This window comes from Nomascus leucogenys, chromosome 9 (assembly GCF_006542625.1).
Source record: "Nomascus leucogenys isolate Asia chromosome 9, Asia_NLE_v1, whole genome shotgun sequence".
In the NCBI taxonomy this organism is placed as follows: domain Eukaryota; kingdom Metazoa; phylum Chordata; class Mammalia; order Primates; family Hylobatidae; genus Nomascus; species Nomascus leucogenys.
In genome coordinates, this window is record NC_044389.1 from 75849190 (window position 1) to 75876024 (window position 26835).

Here is a 26835-nt window from a genome sequence, read left to right on the forward strand (position 1 = left end):
TAAAATATGAATTGGATATTTGTCAAATAATTATATACATATATTTTCCACTTTGATTTACAGGGAATTTTAAATCAATTGCTTCTTTTTGTCTAATTATATAAAGTTACCTACTTCTTATACAAAACTTGGAAAAGAAAAAGAAAAATCATTAGTAATCTTACTACTTTGAATAAAATTCCTGTTAATATTTTGATGATTTCCTCTTATTTTACATACATTTTATAACTCTATAAATGTATTTTAGTGTTACCATTTAACTTATGCAAATATTCCAATAACTTTTCATTTTTTGGCCTTTTCCATTTTTGCCCTTTTAAATGTTGGAATAAATACAGTAAATAGATTTTTTTTTTTTTTTTTTTTTTTTTTTTTTTAAATATGGAACGCTTCACGAATTTGCGTGTCACCCTTGCGCAGGGGCCATGCTAATCTTCTCTGTATCGTTCCAATTTTAGTATATGTACTGCCGAAGCGAGCACAGTAAATAGATTTCTAAAAAAAATGAAATTGCTATACTAAAGTCTATAGCATTCTAAAGTATTTAAATGTTATTTCTGTTTACGATTAAATTTTTTTTCCATTTTACTCTTTCATCAGAAGTTGTGAAAGTGCCTATTTACAAAAATGTAACTCCTTGTTCCACTTATCACTACTAAGGAGTTACATTGCTGTAAACTTTTGCTAACTATAGGAAAAAAATAGTACCAATTTCCATTTCTGTTATTACTAGTACCAAATAATTCATTTTTCTCTTTTATTTCTAATTACGCATATTTTTTTCTCATTTATATTTTAAAAGCCTAGTATTTTTAATCAATTTTTCGAGATCTTTCCATGCCAAGGATTTTAATCTTTTGTTATATTTTTTAATCATGTTTATCTAATGGATGATTTACTTTTTAGATTTATTTTGTTTTGACTTAGAAAAAGTAGTAATTTCAATAGAGTCAAATCACTTTCCTTATGATTTTTTCTACTGACTTCTAAAGAATGAAGCCCTTACTCAGCAAGATATCAGACTCATACCATCTGCTTCCTCCAGCCCCCATTTTGTGGTTTGAATATTTACAATTATCTTTTCAATCCATCTGAGATTTGTTTGTATGGTATTCTATAACGAATTAAGTGGACATTTTTTTCCAAAATAATTGAATAATTTTCTATATATGGAAAAATATATCCTTCCCATTGATTTATGATGCCTTAAATTATGTATTATATTTTAAGTATGCTTAAAATCTTAGTATATTATATTTGAATTAAATAGATGACTTGCTTTCATCTTTGTTTCACAATATAGTTCATTTGGCTTATAATTAGTGGATCATCTTGACAGAGTCTAGGTGACTGATGGTCTTATTTTTAATCTGCAGATTTTCATTTTCTTGTCATTCTTTAGGGGTTGGAGTGGGTAATTTGAAAAGACATGTCAGAAATAACTACTTAGTTAAAAACCTTTGTGAAAAGCCAAAAATTTTATCCTTCGAAAGCAGGCTACTACTGGTCTGCGGCAATGACTATACATCATTATAGAGAAATACGCTTATCTTAATTGCTATGAAATGGGAGCATGGAAGTCAACTGAAAGCAGTTTCAAGTCATTGAAATGAATTTGTTTGTTTTAGGGCAGTTCAGAAAAGAGTTGCATTTTGCGTAGCTTGAAATTATCATCTGATCTATGATGACCATTCTTGCTGAACTTGTCTTTTGCAATGCTATTAACACACAGGTTATATTCAGGCAGCTAATTGTAGGGCTTCTATGTTGAACTCAAGTTTAGTACAGACTTTTTGTCCAGAAATTCAAAAACCTATCAGTAGTCATTGACACATGCAAATAATATGTTATTTTTGGCTTATTTATAACTTTGACCACATATAATATTGAAAGCAGTTTCTCTAATTATTCTTCATTAATGATTGCACTAAGAATCCAATAGGTAATTTAAAAGCAAAGGAATGGTTTTGTCATTTCAAGGAAGATGACTTCTTTGTTTTACTGAAATTATAGTATGAGTTTTCCAGGTAAGGTCACGGCAAAATTACAGTTAACAAGGTGACAATAATTAGACCCCTTGAAGTTTTAAACAATGGCAAAATAATCTTAATTATTGTTTCAATGTAAGCTTTCCAGCAAAACAAGCTGTTTGAGGATAGATTTTTAAACTTTAGACTGAAAATCTCTTGGGTATGTCAAATCTAAAGCACTTACACGAAGGCATTGGGAAACCTGGGAAAAATAAGCTTGATGGATGACTTTTGGTTTCTGTGTTCCTACAATTTCTCTTCTCCTTAGGACATAATTTCAGTGCCTAGGTTTAATCTCATTATTGGTCCTGAGTCCCCCACAAGGAAGTTATATTTGAGTTTTGAATGATATATATATATATGTAATATATATGTTTATATATTATATATGTAATATATATGTTTATATATTATGTATGTAATATATATGTTTATATTATATATGTAATATATATTATATATGTAATATATATGTTTATATATTATATATATGTAATATATATGTTTATATATGTTTATATATTATATATGTATATATTTTTATATTTTTATATATATGTTTATTATTATATATGTATATATATTTTATTTTTATATATTAATATATATTTATATTATATTTATATATTATATATATATATGTATGTTTTGAGATGGAGTCCTGCTCTATTGCCAGGCTGGAGTGCAGTGGCATAATCTCAGCTCACTGCAACCTCTGCCTCCCAGGTTCAAGTGATACTCCTGCCTCAGCCTCTCAAGTAACTGGGACTACAGGTGCCCGCCACCATGCCTGGCTAATTTTTGTATTTTTAGTAGAGATGGGGTTTCACCATGTTGGCCAGGATGATCTCGATCTCTTGACCTCGTGATCCACCCACCACAGCCTCCCAAAGTGCGGGGATTACAGGTGTGAGCCACTGCGCCTGGCCTAATGTTATAATTTTTTTATAAAATTAAAATTGCATACATAACTGGTAGTCTTTTCAGGATTCTATTTTGTTTTTGTTTCCCTCATGAAACTATTTAAAGCTCATTTGTCAAATCAGGAACTGGAAAGATAAGGTGTACATTTACCTGCAGTCGAGACATAAAAAACCTGTTTTAAAACCAAAAAATGTTTTAAAATATTTATAACAATTGGAGGCAGGTGCTGTCTTTTACTTACAAGATTTAGGAAAGCTTCTCTCCATTTAATTCTTTACTTCCTAATCTCATCAATCTAACCAAGTTGTGAACATTCTGAAGAGCCACCTTATCAAATGAGTGGAAAATGATTAATTTAGAAACTATAGTAAATCCTTACTTAAGGTCATTGCTGGGTTCTTGGAAACTGCCACTTCAAAGGAAATTACGTATAATAAAACCAGCTTTCCCATAGGCTAATTGGTATAAACAAGAGCTAAGTTCTTAAGGCATATTTCTGGTCAGATAAACATTACCAAACCTCTAAATAAAGACCCAGAACAATCCTAACATCAAACATTGAAATAAATGTGACCTATGCATACTTTTAAGAAAGATAAATAAAAACAAGTAAGGTAATTATTTACTCAATTTTGGTGAATTAGTGAGTGACAGTGATTGTGGTGGTGAGTCCACTGAAGGAATAAAGGTTTACAAAGCGAAAATTTTAAGGAGCACTCCTTCCCACCATGCAGTTCAAAATCAAACAATGAAAAATATGGCAGACTAGAGGAGAGCTTTAGTACCCCATCATTTCTTGTTGCATTTGTAGGATTATTATCTACTTTAAGAATTTTTATTTTACAATCATTTATATTCATTCATTTATTTTCCAACCAGCTTATTCTAGTTCAGGGTTTTGGGTGGCTGGAGCCTATCCCTGAAGCTCAGGGAGCAAGGTAGGAACTGACCCTAATAGGACACTATTCCATTGCAGGGCACACATACCCCCACACACTCACTCAAACGGGGATCATTCAGACATGTCAATTCACATAATAGGCACATCTTTGGGATGTGGAAGGAAATGAATATTCAGATAAAACCCATGAGAGAAGCACATGTACACTCCAAACAGACAGTGGCTCTGGCCAGAAATTATTTTTTTTTCTTGTCAACATTATAATAAAACAACATTGAACCAAACAATTTTATTTGAGGACCTACTGTATACTAAACTATATTTCATAGAAAGTTAATTAAAATGTCTGTAACTGTTTGTTAAAGGAGAGAAAAACAGCACTATAATCCCTAGTCCTACTCTATAAGCCACCTGTGTTGTTTTATATATTCAGAACATAACTACTATTATTTTTACACACACACACATCCACCTGTTCACCACTCCCCTCCCACACACACATACACACACAGCCCAAAAGGTTGAGTGTATGACCCAAGCTAGACCAGTCAATCATGGCATCCCACACGCACCCCATCAATTGTCCCAGTAATGAACATGTCACTTGTATTTTTAGTAGAGACGGGGTTTCACCACATTGACCAGGCTGGTCTCGAACTCCTGAACTCAGGTGATCCACCCACCTCAGCCTCCCAAAGTGCTGGGATTACAGGTGTATTATCAACTGGAATCCTTTTCCAGGGTTTTTATAAGGGACACTTGTTAGAAGGGGATCTCTTTCCCCTTGAGTCTAGGCTTTATGAATGAAAGCCCAGAAGTACGTGTAGTGTTGGGTTTTGGAGATAACCAGACTGATAGAATAAAGTCAATGAGGTGAGTGGCATAAAAAGATTACAAATACTGTTTGAATTCTTGGACCTTGTACTCATCAGTTAATTTCTCATTGCTCACCCCTCTCCCACCCTCCCACCCTTCTGATCTCCAGTGTCTATTATTCCACACTCTATTTCCATGTATACATGTTATTTAGTGTCCACTTGTGAGAACATGTGGTATCTGACATTCTGCTTCTGACCTGTTTCACTTATGATAATGGCTTCCAGTTTCATTCATGTTGCTGCAACAATCATGATTTTATTCTTTTTATGGGTGGATAGTATTCCATTGAATAGTGCACACAGTTCTTTATCCATTCATCCACTGGTGGATACATAGGTTGGTTCCATATCTATGCTATTGGAAATAATGCGGTAATAATCATACAAATGCAGGTATCTTTTTAATATAACTATTTCTTTTCTTCTGGGTAGATACTCAATAGTGGGATTGCTGGATCATATGGTAGCTCCATTTTTAATGTTTTGAGGAACCTCTACTGTTTTCCATAATAACTGTGCCACTTTAAATTTTCACCAATTATGTATATGCATTCCTTTTTCTCTGTATCTTTGCCAACATCTGTCATTTTTTGACTTTTTAATGATAGCCATTCTAACAGATAAAAGGTGATATTTTACTGTGAATTTAATTTGCATTTCTGTGATGATTAGTAGAGCTGAGCAGTTTTTCATATGTTTCTTGGCCATTTGTATATCTTCTTTTGAAAAATATCTATGCATGTACTTTGCCTACTTCTTAGTTGGCTCATTTGATTTGTTTTTTGTGGGTTTGTTGTTGTTGTTGTTAGTTGTTAGAGTTCCTCATAAATTCTGAATAACAGTACCCGTCAGATGCATAGTTTGCAAATATTTTCTCCCATCCTGCAGGTTATCTGTTCATGCTGTTGATTATTTCTTTTGCTATGCAGAAACTTTTTAGTTTAATTAAGTCCCATTTGACTATTTTGGTGCTTGTTTTTTTGAAGTCTTAGTCATGAATTATTTGCCTAGATCAATGTCCAGAAGAGCTTCACTAGATTTTTTTATAGTATTGTAATAGTTTCAGGTCTTACATTAAAGTCTTCAAGGCTGGGTGTGGTGGCTCACACCTGTAATCCCAGCACTTTGGGAGGCCAATGTGGGTGGATCACCTGAGGTCAGGAGTTTGAGACCAGCCTGGTCAATGTGGTAAAACTCTATCTCTACCAAAAATACAAAAATTAGCCAGGCATGATGGTGGGTGCCTGTAATCCCAGCTACTTGGGAGGCTGAGGCAGGAGAATCACTTGAACCCGGGAGTTGAGGTAGCAGTGAGCCGAGACCATGCCATTGCACTCCGGCCTGGGCAACAAGAGTGAAACTCCGTCACAAACAAACAAACAAATAAATAGTCTTCAATCTGATTTGAGTTGATTTTTGTGTTTTGTTGACAGATAGGGTCCAAGTTCATTCTTCTGTATATGGCAATCCAATTTTCCCAGCACCATTTATTCAAAATGGTGAATATCAGGAGTAGCTATACTTGTATCAGATAAAATAGACTTTAAATTAAAAATAGTAAAAAAAAAAAAAAGACAATGAAGGTCATTATGTACTGATAAAGGTATCGATTCAACAAGAGGATATAACAATTCTAAATATGTATGCACTCAACACTGGAGCACAGAGATTCATAAAACATATATTACTAGACCTAAAGAAAAAGATAGATATATAATAATAGTGATTGTCTTCAAGACCCCACTTACAGCATTAGAAAGACCATCCAAACAGAAAACCAACAAAGAAACACTGAGCTTAAATTTGACTTTAGACCAAATGGACCAAACAGACATTTACAGAACACTTTACTCAACAACTGCAGAATATAAATTCTTCTCATCAGTGCATGGAACATTCTCCAATATAGGCAATATGATAGGCCACAAAAAAAGTCTCAATAAATTTTAAAAAATTGAAATCATGTCAGGTATCTTCTCAAACCACAGAATAATAAAAATAGAAATCAATTCCAAGAGAAATGCTCAAAAACTATACAAATACATGGAAATTAAACAACACACTCTTGAATGATATCTGGGTCAGCAACCAAATTAAGCCAGAAATTTTAAAAAAATTGACACAAATGAAGATGGAAACACAACATACCAGAATCTCTGGGATACAGCAAAAGCAGTGCTAAGAGGGAAGTTTATAGCATTGAATGCTTTTGGTTTTCCTTTGCATGAAATATCTTTTACCTTCAGTCTCTAAGTGTCTTTACCAGTAAGGCAAGTTTCTTGTAAGCAGCATAGAGTTGGTTCATGTTTTTTTAAAAAAATGCATTCAGCCAAACTGTATCTTTTAAGTGGTAACTTTAATCCATTTACATTCAAGGTTAACACTGAAATGTGAAATTTTGTTCCTGCCATAATGTTGTTATCTAGTTGTTTTGTGGATTCTTTGATTCTTTTTTTTTTTCTCTTTGTATTCATCTTTGTGGTTTGATGGAGTTCTGTTGTGAAATAAGTTTTCCAAGCTTTTTGCTTTTTTGTCTCAAGAATATCAATTATTTTTAAGTTCAGTCACTTAGCGTACTCCCATACTTCTCAGAAGCTTTGTTCATTCTTTTCTATTATTTCTTTTTTATCTTAGTCTGACCTGATTAATTTGAAAGACTTGTCTTCAAGTTCTGAGATTCTCTCTTCTGCTTGGTCTAGTCTATCATTGCAGCTTTCAACTGTATTTTGTAATTCTTTCAATGAATTTTTTTATTCCAAAAGTTCTATTTTTTTTTTAAGATATCTGTTTCCTTGATAAATTCTCATTCATTTCTTGAATTGACTTTCTGATTATTTTGGTTTTCATATTTTCCTTGGATCTCATTGAGCTTCTTTAAAATCAATAATATGTATTTTTTTATCTGGCATTTTGAAAATTTTATTTTGTTTAGAATCCATTGCTAAACAGTTACTATATTTCTTCAGGGTTGTCAAAATACCCTGCTTTTTTATAGTTCTAGTATTATTATGCTGATTTATTCATACCTGGAGAAATAGTCACATTATTTATGAGCATATTTTCATTGGAGCATTTTTTTTTTTTTTTACGGATGTGACTATAATGTATGTTGAGTTGTCATTTGGCTTTGTTTCTGGGTGTGTTCAGTGGCATAGACTCTATATGATTTCCCTGATTACAAATAACCTTAGTGTGGTGGCTTTCTCAAATGCTGTGTATAGTAACAACGTACTGAGTAGGTCAGTGGTCTTCAGGCCTCCTGAGTACCCAGTGTTGCATGGGCAATTGTGGTAGCAAAGTCTGTCTTCTTTCCAAGTACTGTGCACTTGTGTCGGCAGATGTTGTAATGGGCTGTGTGGGTTGACCTCCTTGATAGTGGGTGGCACTTGCAGATGAGAGCCAGCTGCAGTCAGTGGGAGTATAGTTTATGGTTAATCTTTGTTAACCAGAATAATTAGTCAGGTGTCCCCAGTGATGGGCTGGGTCATGGACTGCTCAGCGCTCCTGGTCCTGTGCAGGGAGGACAAAGTTACGCTGGGCTGGGCTGGGAAAGCCTGCACTCAAGTCCAATGATGGGCACAAGTGCTGGCCACAATGGGGGTCAGAGGACAGTCCTCGGGCCTCTGGAGAAATGCCCCAGCAAGGGGTGGAGCAACCACTGCTGTGTCAAAGACCCAGCATGGAGAAAGAGGTGCAGCCTGGTTTCCACAGCCTAGCAAGTGACATTGGGACCTGATGCACTGTCATACTGCCGACCTGGCAGGGCTTCCTCCCACCACCCAAAGCTGGTGCTAAGTCAGAATACTTAGCCAAGTCACACACAATTTGCCTTCAGACCACGTAACTGCCCAAGGTGCAAAATTCGCCACCCGGGTCAAAACCACACCTCCCAGGCTAAAACGCTCTCAGTCCAGTCCCACAAAGGGGAAGCACACAACTTGAGGGCCCATGCTGGAGCCCATCCCACAGTCATCTCTCAGTTCTGGCTTTGGGAGTTCCTCCCCAATTCAAGATAAGATCACAAAACCCAGCCCAAGACATTCTGAAGCAGTGATTGTCATCCCTGCTAGCTGCTTAAGTTCCCATACAGCCCTCTCTGAGCTAGGATTGGTGTGGCACCCGGGTATGAGATCCTTCCTAGTGTCATTCCTGCTCCGTCTCTCTGCTCCTCCCCAAGTTAGATCTGGGGTGTGGTAGGGTCAGCAAGCTCCCCTGTGGCCTGGATTGTCTGGCTACCTGGTGGGAATGTGTATTGCAGAGACACTCACCTGCTCTCACACACTAGGAATTTACTCACAATTTTCTGCTGAATCTCACCACAGAGGATTCTGTCCATTTTCTTTTTTCTGTTATCCAAAATTTTCTTTTGCTTTTTTTTGTTTGTTTTTGTTTTGTTTTGTTTTTGAGGCAGAATCTCGCTCTTTTGCCCAGGCCGGAGTGCCGTGGCGCTATCTCGGCTCACTGCAAGCTCCGCCTCCTGGGTTCACACCATTTTCCTGCCTCAGCCTCTCGAGTAGCTGGGACTACAGGCGCCCGCCACCGCGCCTGGCTAATTTTTTGTATTTTTTTAGTAGAGACGGGGTTTCACCGTGTTAGCCAGGATGGTCTTGATCTCCCGACCTCGTGATCCGCCCGCCTTGGCCTCCCAAAGTGCTGGGATTACAGGCATGAGCCACCGCACCCGGCTTCTTTTGCTTTTATGTTGAACTCCTGTTTTCCTTCTTGGATAAAAGTTCACAATATCAATCTCTACACACTATTTTGCTATTTCCAATTGGGTGAGGTGTGCTAACAAAGCTTCCATTCCACCATCTGGGGAAAAACAAGAAAGAGAAACACCTCTGTCTTTGTTGTGCTCTTGTGGAGAGAGAGAAAATGAGCTTTTTGGTCTCATCTTATAGGGACACCAATCCTGTTGATCGGAAACCCACCTCATGACTTCATTTAACCTTTATCACCTCCTCATAGGCCCCGTCTCCAAATATATTTGGGATTAGAGCTTCAACATATGAATTTTTGAGGGGGACAGAAACATTCCGTCCATAACAAAAACTATAGGGTAAGGACTCTGTTAGGATAAATTCAAGCCTTTATAGGACTACATCATTAGGTCAAATGGAACCTCCCACAATGATTTTTATGAAATAAAAATAGATTTAAAGAAAATGTAGATTTCATAAGCTCTGCCACCTCTTACATGTTACATTTTACCTAACTCAGGCTAGAGGGATCACAGAAGATATAATTACAGAAATGAATATATAGAATAACTGTGGGTCAAAGATTTATTAAATTATAACCACATATCTAAACTGACTGATAGCAGGTATCTTGGCTCGAAAAATGTAAAAGCACTGAGCTAAAGCACATCTATCTTCTCAGAGAGCTGAATTAGGATAAGAAGAAATAAATGCTTATTGTATGATTCTGGTGGCCCATGGCTGATTATGTTGGATTGATGGAGAACTGAGTGAACGAGTCTCCCTTTCCTGAGCCTATTTTTAAATGACGGAGAGAAATACAAGTTTTATGACTTGACATCATAAAATTATGATAATGATTGAATCTATTTCCTGAAACTGTATGTCTTACAGATATGTAATTTTGAAATACAAAAAATTTTAACATGTCAATATCTTTTAATTGAGGGTCACATCCAGGCATATTTCAGGATAATTTTATTAAATGCTAGGAAGACTAGAATATTCATGTCTGGAATAAAATTATAGTCAGTTTAATGCAGTGATTCTTAATCTTTTTGCACATTAAAATCACCTGGGAAGCTGTTAAAAAATACCCAATGTCTGTTTCCCACCCCAAATTAATAAAATCAGAGTCTAGAAATAGGATTCCGCATTTAAAAAAAAAATTTTTTGGTTAATTTTATTTTACAGAAAATCACTGTCCTAATGTGGAGAAGCAATTAAGTCATTGTCTAAGGCAGCAAATACTTTAATTCCTTGGTCTAAAATTAGAAGGTCCAGCCTGTGTAGACCAACATATTCTTGTCAGCCAACTTCATATGAGGTGCAAAGCTCACCGAAGTGTGAAGAAAAATCAGTAGTCAAAAGGAATCAAACATTATTGAGTGGCAACTGAAAATCTCAACCCACATTTGGAATGGTCCTAGAGAAGTGTTATTTCCTGGAACTAAATGGAGATTGGAGACGTTCAGCGTGGCTTTCTGTTTGTAAACTCCATTGAGGGGATAATTCTTACTAATTAGTTCCCTTCGGAAAAGTAATTGGGAGATTTAGTCATAAGCAGCAAACACAGGTAATTCACTGCAACTTAGAACCTGAACTTTAATCAAATATCCCTTCAGGGACTCGAGTCTCTATAAAAGCATATCCTGTTTTTTTCCTGGACACTGGGCAATGGAAAAGAGGATCACATCCTGGGATGCCTTTTGGCGCACTACCAAATAAGGAGTAAAATTTGTGGTGACCATTTGAAATACTTTCTTTTCCTGTTTGCATATGATTTCTATAATCCTTTAGGAATAACTTTGCCATAATCATCTTCTGTTAAATCCTTACAATAAGGCAAAGACATAGGGATGCTGAAGTGTTCAGTTTTTTTCCAGTAAGTAAAAGGAATCGTTAAAATTCTCTGAGCAAGTAAGTTACATGCATAGAGAAGTTAAGGAAGTGGACTTTAGAAAGATATAGTTGAAGAAGGAGAAAAAATAGGCAAAGAGATCAGCTATAAAATCATCATAGTAACTATTCCAAAGCAGACAGGACTTCAATATAATCTCTCTCTCTCTCTCACACACACACACACACACACACACACACACACACACACACGAGGTTGCAGGATTTTTTAAATACAAATGTAACACGGTGGCAAATGAAAAAGTTTAAGTTGTAGCAGCAAGATGCAATGCCAATTACACTCTAAAATAGATAAAATTTTAAAATGAAAAATCATAAAAGGAGGATATGTTAACTGCTTATACTATTCTCAAATGTCCTTACATCAAGAACATAAGCATGCCAAAGGTTAGAGACATTTTGGAGAAGATTTCTCAGTAAAAGCTCTTAATGTGTTACGAGTCTTACTGTTACAGCACATCATCCTAACCTACCAAGGGGAGCTGGAGAAGACTTCAGCCTCACCTCAACCGAGAGAGGATAACATAATATGTATTTTCTTCTTTTTTTTTTTTTTTTTTTTTTTTGGAGATGGAGTCTCATTCTACTGCCCAGGCTAGAGTGCAGTGGCACAATTTCGGCTCACTGCAACCTCTGTCTCCCGGATTCAAGCGATTCTCCTGCCTCAGCCTCCTGAGTAGCTGGAATTACAGATGCCCATCATCATGCCCAGCTAATTTTTGTATTTTTAGTAGAGACAGGGTTTTACCATGTTGGCCAGGCTGGTCTCAAACTCCTGACCTCAGGTGATCCACCCGCCTCAGTCTCTCGAAGTGCTGGGATTACAGTCGTGAGCCACCGTGCCCGGCCCATAATATGTATTTTCTGTAGGTTGGAGGACTCAGAAGTGTAGTGACTGATTTTTTCATACCTGGAAAATTTATGCATGATTGACTAAGTGCTTTTATAGCTAATTAAAGGAAAGATTGAGGCTACATTATATGATTTGAACTTGCAGTGTTTATGCAGTAATTATATATGTGTCCCATGGACCAGATATAAGCCATTTAGAAGACAGAATATCTCTTGTCTGGGTCAACCTGGTCCCATTCTGAAGCGCACAGACATACCTCAGTAGAGATAATCTGAAGGTCCTGATAGAATGCCAGGGGTTTAGGAAGAAGCTAGCAAACTGGTAGAATAGATATGAACTCTGTGTAATGAGAACATCCATAAAAATGTGTGCATTGCTGGGAGGTGGGGGAATGTCGTGGTCTCCAGAGAACGCCTGAAAGTTGTAAATCTAGGACCAGGAACAATAAAGGGGTTTTCCTCTTCTGCCTTTCTATGCTCCAAACCTGAGGGAGCCAGCAATCCCGGTTAGGAAGCTGAGGGAGCAGAAATCATAGTCATGGCCTGATAATGAGAGAAAAAGTCAACTATATTTCCCCAGCTGTAGATTTCCCACCTGCAAGAGGCTCAGATTAGAGGAGGGTAGAAGCCTCAATATCTAACCAGGGCCAGAGTTTGAATTTTCACTAAGGTTAGAGGGTTTTAAAATTGTTGAATTTTAAGAATGTGATCACAAGTCACTCTATTGCTTAAAAACACACAGAAAGGTCATAGGACCTATCTAAATTTTTTGAAAAGGAAAAATTAACCCAGCAGAAAAAATTTGAAAGTACTCTGAGATGCAAAAAATATGATTATTTTTATTGTACTTTACGAATGTTGCTTATGCAATCTAACATTAACAAAGCTAGAAGTCAAGAATTATAAACTACTAAGAAATACACAGATGAATAATTATATTTTATGTCTTTGTAGCATTTTATAATTTTACATGTATTCTCTTATTTGATCGTAAATATTCTGAAGATAAAATAGAAATAATTTTCTTCATTTTATAGAAGAATAACCTGAAGATTAGGGGTAAGGAGTGACCTATTATATGTGTTGAAGTAGGTTTTAAGTTAGGACCAGAATCCAGATGACTATCTATAAATCTTATCCAAGGGCACAGCTCCTTAGGTAAGAAGTGGCCTTTGCAATTTTCCTGAAAGCTGTTTTCATTAATTCATTCAGTAAAAATTATGGACCTTCTACCATGCCTCAGGCATTGATAGGAATTCATTAGGGAAGAAATCAGAGAATCCCACTTCTCACATAGAACTTTCATTCTAATACAGAAAGGCAGACAATAAACAAACAGAAGAAATAAAAGGATATGTCAGGTGGCAAACTTTGTGAAAATATAAATATGGCATGTTAAGAAAGACAACAAGACAGAGACTATTAGGAGCCAGAGCTGCTGTATGTTATGTAGGCCATACTAGAGCTGGGCTGAGCAGCAGGGCCAGAGGTGGGTGCACTTTCAAACAGCAAAGAGGCTATTGCAGCTGGAGCAGTGAGCAAAGAAATGTGCTAGGTAGGAGATGATGCTCTGGCGCAAGGGAGTGCATGGTCTGAGAAGGAGGTCATATAGGGCCTTCTAAGACCTTACAAAGACTTGCAACTATGAACTATTCACCATGAATGCTATGTGAAGCCATTCACGTGCTTTCAACGGAGGGGTGATTTTGCCTGGCTGGTTTTGATTCTGTTTTTTAAGATAATTCTAGCTGATATGTAAGAATAGATGCAGGCAAGCCATGGCAGGAGTGAGAAGACCTGTGTGGAGACTACTGTAATAATGGTCCAGCAAGAGCTAGGGTAGCAGTCGAGATGCAGAGGCATGTTTTCCACTTTTTTAACTTTTTATTCTGCAAGTGGTCCTTCGCTGGTCTCGTATTGCATATCCTTAGGTCACACTGGTGCAATTTGTAATAAAAGATGCCTCAATGACAAAACTGCTACATGGAGGGATTCCTCACTCCCATGTCTGGAAATGAAATCTTGCAGGTCATTACCATTTAAGATAACCCTTGACCATCCTTTGTAGTTCACTCTGCCTTTGCACCGTCATCCTGTCAGCAGATTTCTCTATCACTGAATGCTATTTATTTTCTTTATAGCACTCATTATAAATTGTAATTGTACATTTATGTATGTATTTATGCAGTTATTGTTCATTTTTCTCACTAGGCTCTATGCCTGCAGAAGGCAGGATCTCTCTGTTTTATTTCTATTCATGGAATGTCTAGTCTGCAATTTGACACAAAGTAGTTAATAAAAATTACATATGAATGAATAGAAATAGTTTGACTTTTACTGTACTTCTAAGGTATCCCAGATCTCTTTCTTTTATCTCTATCTATGTTAAAAAGCTAAGGAAAATATCTGAATGATTTCATTTTTAAAAAGAAAAATTATTTAATTGAGGAAGAAAGAGAATACCCTCCCCTCATTTTCCAACTACATTATTTTTGTGGTAGTCAGAATAATATCCCCCCCAAATATATCCGTGCCCCAATCCTCCAAACTGATGCATATGTTACATTCCTGAGGAATGTAATGGGGAAAGAGGAATTATATGGGAAAGAGGAATTAAAGGCTATAATTATCTGGCTTTAAAATGAGGGATTGAGGATCATCTGGGTAAGCCCAGTGTGATAACATGGGCCCTAAAAGGGAAAAAGGGGAGACAGAAGGGAGATCAAAGGGATGTGCCCTAAGAAAGACAGGCCCTGCCATTGCTGAATTTGAAGATGGAGGGAGTGGGCCATGAGTGAAGAAATGTGGGTGCCTTTGCAAGGTGGCAATTCCTCTCAGTTTAAAGGCAGCAAGATAACAAAAACCTCAGAGAGCTGCAAGGAACTGAATTCTACCAACAATTGCAATTATCAAAAGATAAATTTTCCTTTTCATTCCCAAAGAATGTAGCTGTGCAGACACCTTGATTTTAGCCTGGTGAGACACATTTGAGACTCACTTAGTATTCATTTAGCTATTTCACTTTTTATAATGCAGAATCTGCAGATATTATAATGCAAATTAAGATCTTTATGATTAGCATCTTTGAAAAAATACTTTTTCTTTTTTTGTTTGTTTTTAAACTTCATATAGTTTTGTAACTATTTTGAAACATAATAGCTGATGTTCTTGGAGTATATTTGCACCTGAAAACTGTTTCCTCATATTTTTATCATAATATTAATATTCTTAAAAACCTGCAGTGGCATTGATAGTAGCCAATAAAATCAAGATTTAAATTTTAGAAATGTTCTAGACACAGTTAAATCTTAATTATGCAATTTGCTTAACAAGGCACTTTGTAACACCTTTGGTTACACCACAGGCACTTGGGGGTTTTATTGTTGTATTATTGTTGTTACTTTATACTTTCTGTACTACAATTATAACTGAAAGCTACAAGATTGGATTTCAGGAAATGAGAAAAGTTGAAAAGCAATTTTACTGTAACTTCTCAGAAGAATTACTAGCAGATTTAAGAAAAAAGAAGTAAATAATCGTTACCAAAGTTAGGTAATGCTCTCATATTGCATGTGGGTAATTCACGAATTTCATTTCACATCACTTTTCATTTCTACAAGGTTTTAGGTACAATATGAAAAATGCTCATAGACACCTAACATTTGCCCGAGTGACAGAGACTATATCTTCTTGTTTCTTTCTTCCATGTACCAGTAGGAACTAAGAAACTTTGAAGCATATTCAAAGAATTCTGTTTCTTTGGTAGGAAGGCTGGCTGTGCATAAAGGCTGGCTCCCGCTGCATGGTTAGAATCTTGAGATATAATTTAGCTTTTCAGAAAAAGACATCATGTACGTGTCACAAAGTCTAGTCTCTGAATCTTTTTTTGTTTCTTATTTGCTGAAAAATACCTATTCTACTTCCTGAAGCAAGTTCATATATTTAAAAATATAACAGCTTTATTGAGTTATAAATCATATATCATAAAGTTTATGCTTTTAACATGTAAAATTCAGTGCTTTAAATGTATCCACAAAGTTATTCAACCCTCAGGGCTATCTATTTTAAGGATATTTTCATCACTCTAAGAAGAAACTGTACATCCAATAGTAGTCACCCCCCACTTCCCCCTTTTCTCAGCCTCTGACAACCATTAATCTACTTTATCTTTCTATGAATTTGCCTATTCTAGACATTTCACATAAAGGGAAACATATGATATGTGATCTTTGTAACTGGCTTCATTCACTTACTATTTTTAAGATTTACCGCTGTTGTAGCATGAACTGATACTTCCATTCCTTTGCATTGATAAATAATACTCCATTGTCTGGGTGCACCATATTTTATTTATCCATTGATTAATTCATAAACATTTCAGTTGTTTACACTTTTCCTCCATTATGAATAATGCTGTTATGAACTTTGTGAGCAAGATTTTATGTGGACATAATTTTTTTCATTTCTGTTGGAGATATATATATAGATCTATATAGATCTATATATATACACCTAGGAATAGAAATGATCCTTCCTTTGGTAACTCTATGTTTACCATTTTCAGGAACTACCAAGTTAGTTTCCAAAGTGACCATACTGTTTAGCGTCTCCATTGGCAATATACGAGGGTTCAGTTTCTACACATCTTCACCACCACTTATTTCATGTTATTTGTTATCATTCTTTTTATTATTGCTGCTGCTGCTGTTGTTATTATCGCAATCCTAGTGGATGTGAGGTGATATATCATTATGGTTTTGATTTGCATAGTTATAATAACTAATAACAAGCATCTTTTCCTGTGCTCATTGGCCATTTATAGATCTTATTTGGAGAAATGTCCATTCAAATTTTTTGATCATTTTAAATTGGGTCATTTTTCTATATTTTTCTATATTTTTAGGTTGTAAATCTTCTTACATTGGATATAAATCCTTTATCAGATCTATGATTTGCAAATATTTTCTGCCCCTCTCTGGGTTTTATTTTCACTTCCTTGATGTTATCATTTCTAGAATAAGAGTTTTATATTTTTTTGAATCTACGTTTTTTGTGCTTAGGAATTTTATTGTATCTAAGAAACCATTACTTAACCCAAGGTCCCAAAAATTTTCTCTTACATTTTTATCTAAGATTTTTAGAGTTTTAGCTCTTACATTTAGGTCTATGATATGTTTTGAGTTAATTTTTTTATGTGATATGATATAGTGGCCCAAGTTTTTTCTTTTGCATGAGACATCCAGTTTATTCCAGTTCCATTTGTTGAAACATCTATTCTTTCCCTATTGAATGGTCTTGGCCCTTTGTTGAAATGCAATTGACTATAAATATGAGTTCTTATTTCTGAACTCTTAATTCAATTCCATCAGTACATATCTCTGTCCTAATACCAGTCCCCACTATTTTGATACCTGTAACTTGTGGCAATTTTGAAATCATAATGTGTGAGTCCTCCAGTTTTGCTCTTTTTCAGGATAATGTTGACTCTTCTGAGTCTTTTGCAGTTCCATGTGAACTTTACGATCATCTGTACGATAAGCAGCTAGGATTCTGATGGGGATTGTGTTGAATCTGTAGATCAATTTGGGAAGCACTGTTATTTAAACAGTATTATCTTCCAATACATGAGCATGTCTTTCCATTTACTTAGATCTTCTTTAATTTCTTTCAAAAATATTTTGTAGTTTCCAGTGTACAAGTCTTACTCTTGTTAAATATATTTCTATTTTGTTCTTTTTGATACTATTGTGACATTGTTTTATTAAATTTATTTTTGATTGTTCGTTGCCAGTACATAGAAATATAACTGATTTTTGTACATTGATCTTGTGTCCTAAAACCTGTGTGAAGCAGATACAGTTTTTTTATATGTACTGTATTGCCAATTTTAAATCAAATATGGAGTGGCTAATAAAACTTTTACTCCTAAGCTTTATTTCTTTATTAAAGCTTATAATAATTTCTTTAAGCAGAGGAAGTATTTACCTAATACCTTCTGCTTCCATAGCCATCAATAAATATTTTAATAAGGTACTGTACAAAGCAAAATGTATTTAAAAAGATATTTGATATGATCCCTAGTCTCTATAAGCTTATTATCTAGTGGAAAGGGGGATACAGATGCATAAATGTTTACATGTAGTGTTACAGTCCCAGTTGATGCATAATACAAACTAGTAAGTTATCTACCTTGTCTGAAGGTAGATTTACCTGTCCTTTTATGCTTAGAAAGAAACTTATTGTATTTTATTTTGCTCAACTCAGAATTTTAGTTAAGTAAGTAATCTTTGAAAATAGAATAACCTGTCCAATTATTTTGCTTGCAAAATACTGATAATTGTGACACAATGAAACGTAAGTAGGGACCTGACACTGGCAAAGTTAGCATACTTGTAAATAAAGGTTTAAGAGTTCGTATACTTTATCTTTCCACTATAAATGTTTTAAGCACGTTTCTAACTTATTAAAGATATTTCAATTTAATTTTATATAAAAAATCACAGGACATTTGGGCTTGAAGACTTTCCATCGTCTTATTGTCTTTAATAATATCTCTGTGCTCAGTTAATATTTTAAGTACTTTTTGGCTATTTGCTATGAAAACTTTAAAATAACTATAGTTAATTTTAGTATACAGTCATTATTTTAAAGTACATCTATTATGTAATTATTTACTATTGCTTTCTAAATTTAATTACACATTGAACATATTAGCTAAGTATAAATATGATATGCATATTTTCATTATATGTATTTAAAGCAACTCTTATTTAAAACCACCACTCCTATCCCCACTTCACCCCATTCACACATTTGTCATTCCTAAAGTATCTGCCCATCTTTGCATCTGTTAGTCGCTGTCATAGTGTCTGGAATAGTAAGTATTTATAGTGTTTTTAAAGGAAGGAATGAATGAATGAACAGAGGGAACACGTATTGAATTTTCAAGGAAGTATAGATCACTATGAAACTGAGTATTGAGAGAAGTTTCTAAAGACACTATAAGACACAAAAAGATTTGTAGGATTTCCAGGATTAGAGAAGAAAAGACAAGGGATTTGAAGTATGAACAAGGGTATGGAGGTGAAAATGTGATTGCATCTGAAGAAAATGAGCAGATAAATTTGACTGGATTAGACACAGACATGGGCAGTATATGGTCCTATCAAATTTTACACACCAGAATGGGAGGCAATGGAGGGAACAAGGAAACATCAATAATGATTTCAAGTTTCCATAGTAGGTTACTGGAAGGATAGTATTGCTCATGATAAAAACTGAGAAAATCACAGGATAATTTGGCTTTGAAGAAATAATTTTGACTTTTTTAAAAAAAAAAAAAAAACACGTTATTTGGTGAGACAAGACACCTCAATAGAAATGTCTGGTAGGTAATCGGAAATGTGAGACTGGCGCTTGAAGGCAAAGACTGAAGTGGTCGTATGGGTTTGAGAGATAGTGATTAAAACTGTGAGAGTAGATGAGATCTCAGAGGAAGAAATGGTTATGGTGCAACACGGGGTGGAGGAATGGCTCTTAGTGCTAGGGAAGGCTAATGCCTAATGGGCATGAGGAAGAAATGGTGACACAGGATGAGAAGCAAGAGTGTATGGACAGAACAAAGCATCCCATTATCCAAAAAATAGTTTCAGGATGAAGGATGCAATTCATTCAATTAAACCTTATTTGAGTATATAATGAATATACAAAAAAGGTTTTAAGCAGCTCATAGTCCACTGAAGAAAACAGAATTTTAACTGGAAGAAAAAAGAGCTTTACAGATATAGGAAAACTTATTATAAGATCATAGGAAGAACAACTTTGCATAAGGAAGTTAAAGATTATTTCATAATGACTTTCTGATGTCTTAAAAGGTGGTTTTTGTGAACAGCAAAAACTGTGTAGGAGTTTCTTTGCCTTTAAAAATTAACGTACAATATATTAAAGTTGCAAATCAAAATATCTACTCCCTTATTAAACCTCTAACTTTATAAACCTTTAGTCTCATGCTCTCTCTTCCTCTCTCCTCTCCTCCCTCTCCCTATCCATTCATTGTTTTAACAATCACTTTTAAATCTTTGAATAATATTGGTATCATTTAAACAAACACCTTCAAATATAAAAACTGCATTTATAAATTAATTGTATTTTGTTACCCTTTTAAAGTACTGCACTTTAGTTACATAAATAACAAAATGTGCCAAATATTTTAATAATTCTAATAAATGTTTAAGTATATGGCATCTTGAGTTTGTTTACAAGTTCCAATACTATATATTCAATTAATAAAATTTTCACTTTAAAATTACATGTCTAAATTATTCAGTTGTATATTACTTCACTTAGGCACACTACGAGTACACAGAATACTGTACTAGAACATAAAATGGCAATATATCTGACATCAATATGTTAATGTCTTTGGTTTTATTCTTGTAAACATTTCTGTTACTCTTTAGGTTTGAAAGAAGCTTATCCATCAAAACAAAAAGTAGGTAATCCTAAGCAATTTCAGGGATACTCAGCCATGATATTGACAGGTTTTTGTTCAGCATTATTTTGGAACATACTGAGATCTAGAAGTAATTTTTAATATAATTCTATAAATTGGAAGAACTCAGGTAATACATAATCTATTATGAGTTGAGAAACTACCCCTACGTTTATATGTTTGCTTGAATTTTAGAAATTTTGACTCCTAAGATATAAAAATGGTTTTGCTCCATTTAACTTTAAAGACCTTTGAACTTCATGGAGACCTTTACTTTTTTTATATATCTTCAAAATGAACACAGTTATTATGTGTTAAGAATGGCAGTCAAGTCAATTCTGAATGTATCTCATTGGACAAATACAGTTAGAAAACATAGAGTCACATTAAATTTGGGGCTCTGTGATACTTTCTATCAGGATCTTAGTATGAGTAAAGCAAGCATAGTATACATGACTGGAAAAATTAGTTTACATTTTGAAGGGCATTGTATGCGAAACTGTAGAATTTGGATTTTACCCCATGTGACAGGTTTTTGTGAGTGTAAAGCAAGATGTATATGGCAGCAATGTGAGGGATCACTTAGAGAAGCACTAATGTTTGGCAGGGAGCTATGAAGTTGTTGCAGAAGTACAAGCAAAAAATGGTGAGTGCTAGGTTTAAGACTATGGAAGCCAGGAGAAGTTTGGTATCTGTGATAGGATTTTGTGACCTATTGATTGCAAGGCTGAGAGATAGAGAACAATCAAAACAATACGGAAATTTAGATTTTGGAAGATTTGGAGAATCATATCATAAACTGAGCCCTTTTTAGGGAGTCCTCAGTGGCTTTTCTTCCTGCCATTGCACTGGTCAACATGTTTAATAGTTACCACTACCTGGCCATGCAACACATTTTATTTTCTAGTTTAATGCATTATTATTGCACAGGCATAAACAATTATATACAAATACATGAGAAATACTTTCTAAGTTACTTTCTGTCTTATAGGCGTCTGTTGAATTATGAAACTGATAAGCTATAAACATCTTAAGCTTTGGAAAATGTTTTCTAAGAAAGATAAATGGTGAATTTAATATTAAATAAATTTCCTCAGGATAATGCCTTTATCTCTTTTTTATTTTCTGTACTCTTCGGTTTTCATAAATCTTGGTTTATGATTCTGTATTCTCTTGAGTGCATGGTTTACATCCCACTTACTGGGTTGGTGCTTTCTATTTTATGGCTTAAATGAGGGAGGAGGATTTTTGTTATCTGGTTAATCCTGATTATGGGAAACAGATTATGTAACAGTCAGCCACTTTTAGTGCTCTCTTAAGAATCTTGCAGAAATCTAATTTTCAAAGATATGAGTAATTATTCAAATATAATAATATTGCAATATAAACTGGCTCATCTTTATTGTGGTTTATTGGTCTGAGGATAATAAAGTACTGTATTCAGTAGTCAACAAATATTTGACTCCTACTATATCCAAAACTCTGTTCTAGGCACAGAACACAGAATGTACAGAATACACAAAAATAAACAAAAATCCCTACCCTGGGGATGTGGTTTACATTCAGTGAAGGCAGAGAGACAAATAAATTCACACATATGCACATACACAAGCTAAATATAAATATATACATACATATATGATGCATGATACTATTTTGATAAGTGCTTTAAAGAAAAATTAAGCAGAGAAGAAGAATAATAATAAATGAGGGGCATGGGGGCACGAGGGGAGTGGAGACTCACAGTATAACTAGAGAAGGCCTCAGAGAGAAGATACAGATATTTGGGGAAAATTGGAAGGAAGTGAGGGAAATAAATGACAATGATCAGAGGAAAATACTTGACAGGTATAGGAAACAGCAAATGCTAAGGTTCTGAGGTGGCCTAAGCAAAGTGTCCTTGAGTAACAAAGGCAAGGATGCCAGTATGGGTGTATCTGAAGAGGGCAGCAAGAGTGGAAGTCAGAGAAAAAAGGGGGAGAGAGCAGTCATTGCAGGACTGATGGGCCATTTTAAAATGTTGACTTTAAGTGACATGTTGAGGCATTGGAGGGTTTGAAAATATGACTGACGTGATTTAACTTATATTTTTTAGCAGAATCAAGGCTACAAAATGAATGGAAAAACTAGGTCTTGAACCTAAATAACCTAAGTCTCTAAACTTTGCCAGTGCAATTCACATAATATGGTGAAGCAATCTTAGAGAACTGGAAGTTTGGGAAATTTAGGTCTTCATCTTGCCTTTGAATAGTTCCAAAGCTGTGTAGTTGGGTGAGTATTTTCTCTGCTCTGAGTGACCTAAATATGTAATACAAGAAGTTCCTTCTTGCTTAAAATTCCTTATTCTACATTCTCAAAACTTTGACCATATATACAGAAAGCTAGGAATCATGTAAATCTTTTTCCTATAGGTAAGATTTATGATTAATTTATCTTTGTAATTATAAAATAACAAGAAGTTGCAACCCTCTAGAAAATTATCAGTCTATTCTATAAAAGATCAGTGCCAAAAAGCAAGCAAACCAAACTAGCCCCTTTTATTCACTAGTCTTACCCTAACATTTGAAGTTTATGTATGCAGTTAAAGTGGAATAATAGAACAAAATATATTCTTGTATTTTCATTCTATTGTTCATTGGTAGAGTGGAGAAAACAGAAGAAAAATGAGTTGTATTTATTTCTTTCCTTTTACTTTTTTGAATGCCACATTATTCTTTAATATGAGCTCTGGAAATTGATTCTACTATATAGAGTAGGCCACAAAGTTTAAACCAATCTATAAGGGAGAAAATTCATGTTAGTTTCCTTTAAGGATCTCTTTGCTTTAAAAAAACTTGGCAGCAAAACGTTAACTTTTGTGTAAGTCTTATCTCAGGTAGTACAAACAATTAAAAGTAACTGCCTTAGTCCATTTTGGGCTGCTATGACAGAATACCAGAGATTGAGTAGTTTATAAAATACATAACTTTATTTATTGTAGTTCTAGAGACTGGGAAGTTCAAGATCAAGGAGTCTGCATCTGGCGAGGCTCTTCTGCTGCATCATCTTATGGCAGAAAACATAAGAGCAGAAGAGTGTGCTAAAAAGAGGATGAGATAAGGGTCAAACTCATCCTCTTATCAGGAACCTACTCTCCAGATAACAGACTCACATTTGTGATAATGGCATTAATCAATGATAGCAGAGTCTTCATGAACTAATTACCTCTTGAACATCCCACCTCTCAATATTGTTGCATCGGGGATTAATATTCCAACACATGAGCTTTGGGGACACATTCAAATCATAGTAGTGCCCTGCGTTAATCTGTTCTTGTGCTACTTATAAAGGAAAACCTGAGGCTGGGTAATTTATAAATAAAAGAGTTTTAATTGGCTCATGGTTCTCCAGGCCGTACAGTCATGGTTCCAGCATCTGCTTCTGGTGAGGGGCTCAGGAAGCTTACCATATTGACAGAAGGCAAAGCGTGAACAGGCATGTCACAAACGAGGGGAAGCAAGAGTTGAGAGTGGAGGTGCCACACTAATTTAAACATCCAACTCTCTCATGAACTCAGAGGAAGAACTCACTCATTACTGCAAGGAGGGCACCAAGCCATTCAGGAAGGAGCTGCACCAATGACCTAAACAGCTCCCACCAGGCCCCATCTCCAACATTGGGAATCACAGTTCAACATGAGATTTGAAAGGAATAAATATCCAAACCGTATCATATCCAAAGCAGTTAACAATCTTGGGCAACCTCTTAGGTCCATCCACAGCTACTTGCCCTACCTAATTTTGCAAAGTATTTTTGAAATTTGTGTTCACAGTGTATGAGAAGGGAAAGGATGCTATCTTAAATGTTATGTACTGTTTCATTTTATTAATGTAATAATATATGACCCAATATCCATAGCCACTGGTGTCAATTTTGATCAAAGTTGCTTTTAAAAAATACAAATGAACCTTGTTTTCTTTCTGGAAGCATACATGGGTTTATACATAATTCCAGCTCCCAAATTCTTGCCCTGTCTCTGCTCAAAATGAGGTACCAATGCCTGACATATCAGAATCACCTGAGAATTTCATAAAAATTACAAATTCCTGAATATACAACCCAGAAAAGATATCAAAATATCTGAGAATGAAGCCTAGGAATATATATTTTAATAATGCCAAATTTTTATAAATTTTAAGAACTAACAGTTTGGAGGATGTGTAGGTGCAGTTAATCCTTATTGCCCAGGAAATTGGCACACTGACCTGGAGTAGTCAGGGCTCTAGGATGGTACACTGATGCAATGAGAAGAATTTATATGCTACTTCTGGCTTTCCTGATTTATTGCCTACTTCTTCAAAATAAGTAAATCCCTATAGGTGGCTAAGCGAGCAGTTTCAGGTATTTGGAAAACTGAACTGGGAGTTTAGTGACCACTGAACTTCACTACTCTTTCAGAAAACAAATACATTCCAATGGCCTTAGAGAATTCATTAACATTCCAAAACTTATCTGCGGGTAGTAGTTTACACTGGAGGACCTAGCTCAATTTCTATAATATTTTGTGTCATAGAAGTGTATTAATGGTTACACTATGTAGTTCCAAGTGTTAAAGATTTTATAGTTAGGTTTCACTGTTCATTACTTTTAAACTAGCAATCATTTTTTCACATCTGGTTTGATTTTCTTTTCCTTACAAGATGACAGATTTTCTACTTTTTCTTACCTTTTTACTGGCAGCTTCTTGTCTCCTTTTATTAATGTTTAAGTCTTCAATTTACAGCCCTAATGTACCTATATAATGATAGCTTGATTCTTTTGCATCTAAGGGAGGAAATGAAAACATAACAACATTTTTTGCTCTTTTTACTTCCCATTTCTTTAAGTATGAATTGAAAATATTAGAAGAGCTAGATCCAACCACTAAAGCGTGTCATCACATGGGCACATAGAGGGGATCAACACACATTGGGGCACACATTGGAGGGGGTGCAGGATGGGAGGAGGGAAAGGATCAGGAAAAACAACCAATGGGTACTAGGCTTAATACCTGGGTGATGAAATATCTGTACAACAACCCCCTATGATACACATTTACCTGTGTAACAAACTTGCACATGTACCCCTGAACTTAAAATAGAAGTTAAAAATAATAATTAAAATATATAATAAATTAATAAATAAAAGCACATTTTTCAATTATGTGACTACAACAGAAGGATTATATCTTCAATTTCCCCACTCCACCTTTGTTTGAAGATAGCCTGAAATCTGAGAGTCTATAAATGTACATTATTTTGTTTGCAGAATTATACCAAATTTTAAATATATAATTATATAGTGACAGAATGTATACATTATATAGAGGAAAAATATAATTAAATAATTTGTATGAAATATATGGATAACAATATAGTTAGAATAATAAAGAACATATTATATTTTGGTACATATTTAGCTTTTTAGCGAGAGTTGGTTCCTTCAAAATAAATCAGTCATTGTATCTACAACATCTGGGCCGTATAAATAATAAATATTGGATGAATGAGTGAATGAGTGAGTGGGTAGGTGATTAAGTGAATGAATGCTAATTGCAGAACTGGAGAAACTGATACATCAGTGATGTTGGAATTTTTTAATTTTTTTAAACCAAAGGAAACTTTTGGTCTCTCAATATCTCATCTGACTTCATATACTATACCAGCAATCACAGGCAAAGTGTTATAATTAAAAGCACCCTATGTTATTTTGTATCCAATAGGTAATACCTAGTTTTCCAGAGAGCATTTTGTAATAAAAATATTTCTCAAGTAAATTCATGATGACCTGAATGGTATTTTTCACATCACTGCATGAGTCTGTGCACTTAAGTTCCTTTAAAGACCAACTTTTTTATAGAACATTAGAATTCTTCAAGTTTGAGAAACCCTATATGCCCTGATACTTCTGCTTTGGCAAACTATGTATAGGTGCTTCTTGTTATTTTATATTTCTGTATAAGAAAAATAGTGAATCTTCTCTATATAAACCTTTATCATGAAAAAGGAAAAAAATAAAGCATGTGCATTAAAAAATAAGAAATATCCAGAAGTACTTGTTTAAATCCCAAGTCTTAACATAATTTGCCTGTCCTATTTGACATGTTAGAAACAATACTAAA

At 34.8% G+C, this 26835-nt stretch overlaps 1 protein-coding gene and 1 non-coding gene across 3 annotated transcripts in view; one reads left to right on the plus strand and one right to left on the minus strand.

Moving 5' to 3' along the window:
• Positions 1-26835, plus strand: part of GRID2 (glutamate ionotropic receptor delta type subunit 2) — a 1459902-nt gene that overhangs the window by 962837 nt on the left and 470230 nt on the right. The window lies entirely within an intron of this gene.
• LOC115836866 lies at positions 376-482 on the minus strand. Its single transcript, XR_004031858.1, has one exon. It is a non-coding gene; the product is annotated as a U6 spliceosomal RNA (small nuclear RNA).